Consider the following 9,250-nt stretch of genomic DNA (forward strand, 5'->3'; position numbering starts at 1 on the left):
TTTATTCAGCTTTTATAGGGTTCTTTGCCGGGTGTTATTTTCAAGCATATTAGGCAGGCCTTTAGGCTTTAGGCCTTTCTGTGATTCATAGGAATGTTTTAGAATTGTGCATGCAAGCCAGAAATACAAAATACATCATGAATCAATACAATTATACTTTTTTTTAAGTAATTGATTAGGTGTGTATTTCCCTCACCTATTTATTAGTATAGTATTTGTGTTCCATAGTATTGTTTAAGTGTCGAACATCTGCGTCGGCCAGGGCCCCCAAAAATGGAACATACTCCCCGCTCACAAGTTAAACTGCAACTCAATCTCTGGTTAGGACATTTGATACAATCCCTTGCTACACGCTTCAATCTAGCCTCTAATTTCGTGTGATCGCTTAGGGCCTCCATTCGTCTTAATCCGCCACTGCTAACAATCACACAATCCAAAAGAAGGCCTTTTGTGGACCATTATTTTCCGTTTTAAATTCGACTGGATCCGGTATTTCTGGATATTCCTAGGTAGGCTCTCTAGGTATTTTCAATCCATGTAATATTTCTCTTGATTTGTAACGTTAACGGTTAATGGTCATCGCACAACTGGGTATCTTCTTCATCGCTGCTTCATTTTTTGTTGATGCCTGTGTCGGAGAAAGAATCACCCTTTGCAATTTGAAAACTTTTTCTTACATGGACAACAGCACTCTATTGGGTATTTTACACTTACCTAGAGACTGTAAATCAATTATTAGTAATGGAAGATGTTCATCATTATTATTATTATTATTATTATTTATTCAATCTTCAACGGGCCGTATGGCTTAATTAAGATGTAACAGTTCAATTGAAAAAAAAATACATAGCAAAAATAAGATTTGCATCGCAATTCACTGCGGCCATCATATTCCCATGCTTGATATTATGTTTTCTTCTAAGCATCGTGTGTCCGGAACAATATTTAACTATATTTAAACTTATTTGGGATATTTGATATGCTCTTTCAACAAAAAAAAAAAAATCGAGAGATGTAGCCCGCGGTCAATTATTGCACGTTTTACAAATGTAAACAATTCGTTGATGATCCAATGTTCTCCTCAAACCACAACACAATGGCGGCTCGATGAGGAGAAAATGTTTTTACTCACTCCAAAATCCGACCTCATCATGATTTCATAATGTGAGCGGCTGTTGCTTGATCATCTCATTAGAGCAATCATCGGCGATAGATTTGCTCACCATACAAACAAAATCATCTCGCCTCACCGAGGGGAAAAAACAAGCTTGGTCAGTGTCGTGATCTGGCCAAGCAACCATCCTTTAAAGCAACCTTTCGGATTCAAGAAATTAAGGAACACACGGTGTCATGCTCTTCCGTTGATTAATCCAACACGACTGACGTTTATTCGCATTTCCTGTCATCTCGAATGATCTTTCACGCTCGTCCTATCTCTCTCTATCTATCACTTCCTTGTCTATCCTAAACCCTACAATCTACTTCTTCCGTACTCTCAACAGTGCAATAAATTCAAAAATGTATCTTAAGTAATAAAACAATTTTAATAATAACTATCACTGCTTATATTTAATTGAGTTTGAAAAAAAATTAATATGTATAAGGAAAGAAATTGTGGCACCTAATACATCTCCATGTCGTCCCACCAAGCAGGTTTACAACGATTTCTCTGTGGTCTTGATGAGGCAGCAGATGTACTTGTTGCGTTAGGGGCCTGAGTATCATTATCTGTCGCTTCATTGTGATTGTTTACATTACTGGGGTATAACTTGAAATCTTGTATATTCCTAGCAAATTGATTCCCGTTTTCACCACGAACAACAATCTTTGCTCCTTCTCTTGTTAAAACAGTAAAGGTCTCTTCAGAGAATAATCGATCAGTTTTAGTCCTTTGGGGTACAGCTACTACCACTTTATCTCCTACGTTTATACTGCTTTCCTTCGCGCCTCGTCTATCGTCAGCATATTTTTTGCTAATTAATTTAGCATGTGCATCGTCTTCTCTTATGTCCATTCTATCTACACCGGTTTTTCTCTCCCACAAACCAGGAAACGTCCCTCTATAACGCCATCCGACAAGAAGCTCAAATGGAGTCGCGTTTAACCTAGAGTGATGTTTACGCGTATTATGTATCTGTACGTATTCCTGAAGCGCTTCATTCCAATTCTTTTTTTCTACTTTCGCCGCTGAAACTGCCTTTATTATTCCCTGGTTCTGACGTTCGACGGCCCCGTTAGATTGTGCACTTAACGGAATCGACTTATGTATTTTAACTCCTTTTTGTTCCCAAAACTCTATGAATTCTTTGCTTTTGAATGGTGGCCCATTATCGCTTTGAATCACACTAGGTAATCCCCATTGCTTAAATATATTACAAAGCGCTATATTAGTTGACTTGGCATCAGTGGATTTCAAATGTACGACATGTAAGAATCTAGAGTAGGTATCTACACAGACCAAGAAATGTTCCGAACCACATCCTTGTAAAGATAAAAAATCGATTTGTAATTTCTCCCATGGCCCGTCTGGCAGCTCTCGACTGGATAAAGGAACAGGAGGATTTCTTCTGGAAATTGCTAGACAAATAGCACAATTACTGACGAATTCTTGGGCCTCTTTAGACATATTGGGCCACCAGAAATGTTCGCGTAAAATTCTTTTAGTAGCTCCACATCCAACATGTCCTTCGTGAGATGTTTCGATTGCCCTTTTCCGGAGATATTTAGGTAATACAATCAAGTTGTTTTTGAAAACTAGAGCATCAAGACTTCTCAATTGTTTTTCAAGACATTCGTACCTTCTTAGATGACGAGGCCAATGACCTGTTTGAATTGCCAAACGCACTTCAGCTAACTCCTTGTCTTGTTCTGAAGCCAGTTGGATTTCTGACCATGTCATACTCATGTTAAATGCATCAACCGTGTATAATATGTGCTTATCATCGTTTTCATCGAAAGGTTCATCCGCTTGACAATTGCTAATCAATCGTGAAACAACGTCTGCAATATTCTGATCACCAGGAACACATCGGGTTTCAAAGTTAAATGGTTGTAACCGCAGAGCCCACGACTCGGCACGAGTAATAGATCTTTTTCCGGATCGATATTGTCCGCCGAAGATAAACATATTCGCAACCGAGTCGGTCCAAACGGTAAAGTTAATGCTCGTTAAGTAGTATTTGAACCGTTCAACTGACCATACTATGGCTAACGCCTCTTTTTGGGTATGAGGGTATCGTTGTTCTGTTACCGTCAATGATTTGGAAATACATGCTATTACACGAGGTACACCTGCAGAATTGAATTGGGCAAGAACTGCTCCGAGACCGAATGGTGACGCATCCACGAATAATTCTGTTCTGTCCTTGTGATCAAAATAACCCAATTTGTCGATTGAATTAATAGCTGCGTTCTTTATATCAATGAACTCAAATTCTTTTAATTCAGTCCAATAAAATGATGATGTATTTGCAAGCGCTCTTAAATGTTTAGTTCTCTCTGCTCTATGAAGAGTGAATTTTTCGAGGAAATTAATGAGGCCTAAGAAGCTCTTTACTTCTGATAATATTTCTGGCCGTCGAAACCCATCAATGGCTTTTCTCTTGTCTTCGTCGACTCGCCACCCATCGTGAGAAAGTAAGAAACCTAAGAATTTAACCGTTTGTTTACCGAAAACGCATTTACTGGAGTTTAATAACACATTGTGTTTCTGTAGACGTGAAAGTGTATAGCGAAGATTATCGTCGTGTTCTTCCTTCGTATTGCCGAATACAAGGATATCATCAAGATAGTTTACCGTTCCGGGGCAATCTGCAAGTACAACTGTCTGAAGTATTTCTTGAAAGATATCAGGAGCATTGCATAATCCAAAGGGTAATCGAATGAAGCGGTAAGTATTGTTACCTGAGAAAAAATTGGTTAAATGTCTGCATGATTCATCTAGCACAATATGGTAGAATGCATTAGTCAGATCTATAGTAGAGAACCAACTAGCTCCATTAAGTTTTGATAGGATTTCTTCCAACGTAGGCATTCTAAATGGGGTCCTCATAATACATTTGTTCGGGCCCCGTAAATCGACTACCAAACGAATGTCTTGTTTACCTTTCGGAACAACTAACAGCGATGAGCAAAAAGTTTTATCCATGCCGCTAGTCACCTTTTCAATTATATTAGATGATAGAAGGTTTTCAAGTCGATTTTCAACTTCGGTTATGAATGCGGGGGGAATATTTGTATATACCTTTCTAGATGGTGGCAAGCTTTTATCATAGAAAAGCATAACTGGAGGTACATTGAATTTTGAAAAATGTTTCAACACACCTACAGCATTTACATCTCCCGACTCTATTTTGTGTCCTGCCCTATGAGAGCCTACAATGGGAACGCTTAAGCCAAGCTGTAACACACTATATCTTGTCGCAGTCGAACGCCCTAAAAGTGGTTTTGCTCCTGGTATGACATAAAATTTTTCGATTGCGGAAGGCCGATCAGGGGAAATAAACAGTTCAGCGAGGAATGTAGCGATAACTGAAATAGGTTTACTTGTAGCATATGCCCTCAACGGTTTATCCGTGCCGTTTTTCAATTCATAAATTGGATGAGAAATGGTATCACTCATTATTTGATCGTAAATATTATCACCGATAGTATTCACTTCGGCCCCAGAATCTATCAAAAACTTAACCTCAACACCCGCTACTATACATGTAATTGATCCTGCGCTTTCTATTCCCTTGAAATCCAAGGAACACATCACGTACGAATCTAACCCGCACATTGATACCTTTGTTGGGCTGACGAAAATATTTGGCTCCGATAGTTTACTTGAGCTAGTTGATATTGAATAATTGCTCGTACGCATGTTGATATTATAAACTGCTGGAATTAGTTGAAGAGTTGTCTAAAATGATACAAAATGCCGATTAATGTCTAATTCAAATCCATCAAGTGAAAAGTTTATTAATTTCTTCTGTGCATAACTACTATGTCATTAATTCATTTCTTTGATCAAAACTTACAGCTTCCTCTTCTTGGTCGTTGGACGCAACTGCTGCAATTTTCCTAATTTTAGAAGCGGGCGAACCATCTTGATCTCTACCGGTTTCACGTTTAACACGAGATGACGTACATGCTCTTTGAATATGCCCTTTAGCTCGGCACAAATGGCAAAACTTCGCAATGGCAAAACAGTGATCCGGTTGATGACCTGTGCTCGTACAACGCCAGCACTGTTTAGATGAAGACAAAACGGGTCCACTCATGCGTGAATATCCTCCGCGGCTACGCGGAAAATATCCTCTGCCTCTGTAGCCGAATGTTGATGTTCGAATCTCTCCTCGGCTCGAACCCGGAACACCATACGACACCGCCAATACATTTGAAGCTTCTTCCGTAGGATACTTCTTGCTAAAATTTTCCTCTGCTTGTTGTTCAATCTCGACCGTACGCACACGGTCCAATAACTCTTGTAAAGAGTTCCCTTTACGGGCAGCTTTTCGGGCTACTTCGCGGACTTTACGGTTTCTGGCATGGTTCTGTAAAACATCTGCTACAGTCTCGACAAGTTGGTCATGAACATAACCGCAAAGTTTGGCAATAGTTGACACACGACGCACATATTTTAGGTCAGATTCGTCCTTATTCTGCGGCAACGATCGAAGTTTCTGCCGCTGGAATAGCAAATAATCCCTTGAACCAAAATACTCCTCAAGGCGATAAATTGCATTGGAATATGGCTGGGTAAGGGCATCAGGCCCGCCTTTATTAGATGTGTTGTCCAAGATGTCAAGCAATTTTGAGCCTGCTTTCATTTTAAAAATGTTTGCCTTCGTCGACTCTTCCTTTATTCCTGCTAATGCCATACCCGATTCGAGGATCTCACGCCATCTTTTGAAGGAAATTTGGTCAATTTCCTCCTCTCCGTCTAAGGCTTTGCATTCCCCAACTTGTAGCGAAGAAAATGAAAGCGAGGGAAATGCTGAAGCTTCCTCTATTCCTGGTTTGAACGAACACATACTATGCTCGTCGTCATCCTCCACCATCCACCCGGAATCCCGCAAGTTTCTTGGCATGATTGTAACTTTATAAATGTTATCTCCGTAGTTTAATTGACAAGCCGTAATTAAACAATATGCAAGTAGATTAACAACGCGACTTTTGTGTAATCAGGAACCTTTGTTCAGTTAACACGTTGATTCACGTTTCCGCCATTTCATCGCGTCGCTTGTCATTACTCACGCCAACAAGTGTGATCTCCCTTCAGAAACGGTGGAAACTGCTGAACCGGTTCGCTGATGATAAACTTAACCCTTACCACCGTGTGTAACATGAACGTGGGCTAACCCTACACATTGTAACGATCATCATCATTTGATTATTTATTATTATAATTATAAACTGAAGTATTACTTATTTTTGTTGTATATATATACATATATATATATATATATATATATATATATATATATATATATATATATATATATATATATATATATATATATATATATATATATATATATATATATATATATATATATATATATATATATATTATTTTTTTTTATTAATTCCTATTGAAATGTGTCTTAATATTTACGATTGCATCAATCCTATTGAAGGATATGCTTTAACACTTATAACACTGTTGCATCGATTTTCGTTGAAATGTGCATTAATGTGGTCTATTCCATCGATCCTCACGAAGGATTGCTTCGATACGTATACTGTCACACTTTTTTTTTTTAATTTTTTTTTTAATTTGCATCGATTCTTGTTGGAATGTGCTTTAATGTGGTCTATTGCATCGATCCTCATGGAGGATGTGCCTTAACATTTAATTTCATTTTTTTTGTGCAACATCAATTCCTGGTGGAATGTGCTTTAATGTGGTCTATTGCATCGGTCCTCTTGAAGGATATGCCTTAACTCTTCATCTCCGTTTATTAATATTATTATTATTATTATTATTATTATTATTATTATTATTATTATTATTATTACTATTATTATTTTTATTTTTTTTTACATCGATTCCTGGTGGAATGTGCTTTAATGTGGTCTATTACATCGATCCTCTTGGAGGATGTGCCTTAACATTTAATTTCTTTTTTTTTGTGTAACATCAATTCCTGGTGGAATGTGCTTTAATGTGGTCTATTGCATCGATCCTCTTGGAGGGTGTGCCTTAACATTCAATTTCATTTTTTGTTACATCGATTCCTGGTGGAATGTGCTTTAATATGGTCTATTGCATCAGTCCTCTTGAAGGATGTGCCTCAACATTTAATTTCCATTTTTTTTTGTTACATCGATTACTGGTGGATTGTGCTTTCATGTGGTCTATAGCATCAATTCATACAAGAATGAACGTTTTATAAGTAAGATTTTGCGTCAGCATTATAAGGCACTGAGTAGGAAAATTATTATGTAAATGCCTTTATTAATTTAATTTTTAAAATTATGCATGTTATAATTATTAATAATAAGTTAACTTATTGATTGATTTATTTATTTATAAATTTATTATTTAACTCATTTTATTTTATTTTGTTTTATTTTACATATCGTTTTATTTATTTTATTTCTTATAAACATTTTAAGAAATAATTTATTATTTTATTTATGAAGTATTATTTATTATTTTGTGTTTTATTTTGTTCATTGTTCCTAATTTATGTCTTGTTTTACTATGATAGTAAATACTACTTGTATTTTATGCTCATTAATCACTTACAACGTGTTCCTCAAGTATCTTTTTTTTATTTTTTTTATTTTATTTTTTTTATTTTTTTTTTTTGTAACAGACCCCTTCAGGAACGTCTAAATCGTTTATATTGTTCAACACTTGCTAGTGTGCGTATCTTCTTCATTGATATAAACTATGTCACTGACACATACGCACCCGTTCATCCATATTCTCACTTGTTTTGGAAAATACGCAATACCCACAATAACCGACCAAATCCTTATATTTACCATGCGTAGATTCGTCCAACTGCGCCATTGTCGTGATCTGGCCAAGCAACCATCCTTTAAAGCAACCTTTCGGATTCAAGAAATTAAGGAACACACGGTGTCATGCTCTTCCGTTGATTAATCCAACACGACTGACGTTTATTCGCATTTCCTGTCATCTCGAATGATCTTTCACGCTCGTCCTATCTCTCTCTATCTATCACTTCCTTGTCTATCCTAAACCCTACAGTCAGTACGCAGGAGGAAACGATGATAGCCCCTCAGTATGGGTTGAAGCAGCTGTCATTGAGCTCGCCATAGTGAGAGCAGGCTGGATTGTCATTTGGGCCGCGTATCTCCGAATCCGCGTAAGTCGAGAACCGTGTAACTCGGGAACAGACTGTACAGTGACAATATGCAGGGACTAAACGATGAAATGTCGAATAAAAGTATGTGTGGTGAATTTATGCATTTATTCCATGAAATATTAACACCATCTGTTATAACTTAACGAAGATTTAGAAAATGCATATAGAATGAGACAGCAATTCAGCTATCTCTGTCGATTTGTTGGTTGAGTTTGATATTTTTCGTTAAAAATACCGGCAAAATTTTAATTTTTAACGAAGCCAGGAAAGCGTTACGCAGTGTTTTATTTTTTCAGGGTTTACGAAGACCTGAAATTACTGCTGTATGGAAAGCTAAAAGTAATACTTTTAGACATACTTTTAACGGTTTCTTAACAGGATTGTGCTACTTAGGAATTGTGTGGTCACGCTTATGACCCGACATCACTCTTTACAAATTAAAAGAGTATTTATATTCATTTGGTGAAATTTGTTCAAAAGTTTTTGCTTGCTTCATATGGCAGTGGTTTTGTGTGCACGGTAGTACACAAAACGCGGCTACACGACCCGTAAACTTTTTGACGTGAAGATTTCAGAATTTTAAGTTTTTGCCTCGAGTTTCCGGGTCGTGTAGCGTGGCCTTAGGGCGGTGGCAACGCTCATCGGATGCGATTTTATCGGACGTGATTTATATGGGATTTGACAGATAACGTCGGACGTGCGATTTCGTCGTCCGACGTTATCTGTCAAATCCCATATAAATCTCGTCCGATAAAATCGCATCCGATTAGCGTTGCCACCGCCCTTAACAATTCTCAGTGATGGTGCCCGGCAAACGCGCAAATAATTCAACTTCTAAATATACCTTGTGCAAATTGTACTGATTTGACACATCGAATGTCAAATGCAAAATAAATTATCTTTTGGTCGAATTTTAAAACCAT

This window comes from Anopheles merus, unplaced genomic scaffold, assembly GCF_017562075.2.
Source record: "Anopheles merus strain MAF unplaced genomic scaffold, AmerM5.1 LNR4000008, whole genome shotgun sequence".
NCBI lineage: Eukaryota > Metazoa > Arthropoda > Insecta > Diptera > Culicidae > Anopheles > Anopheles merus.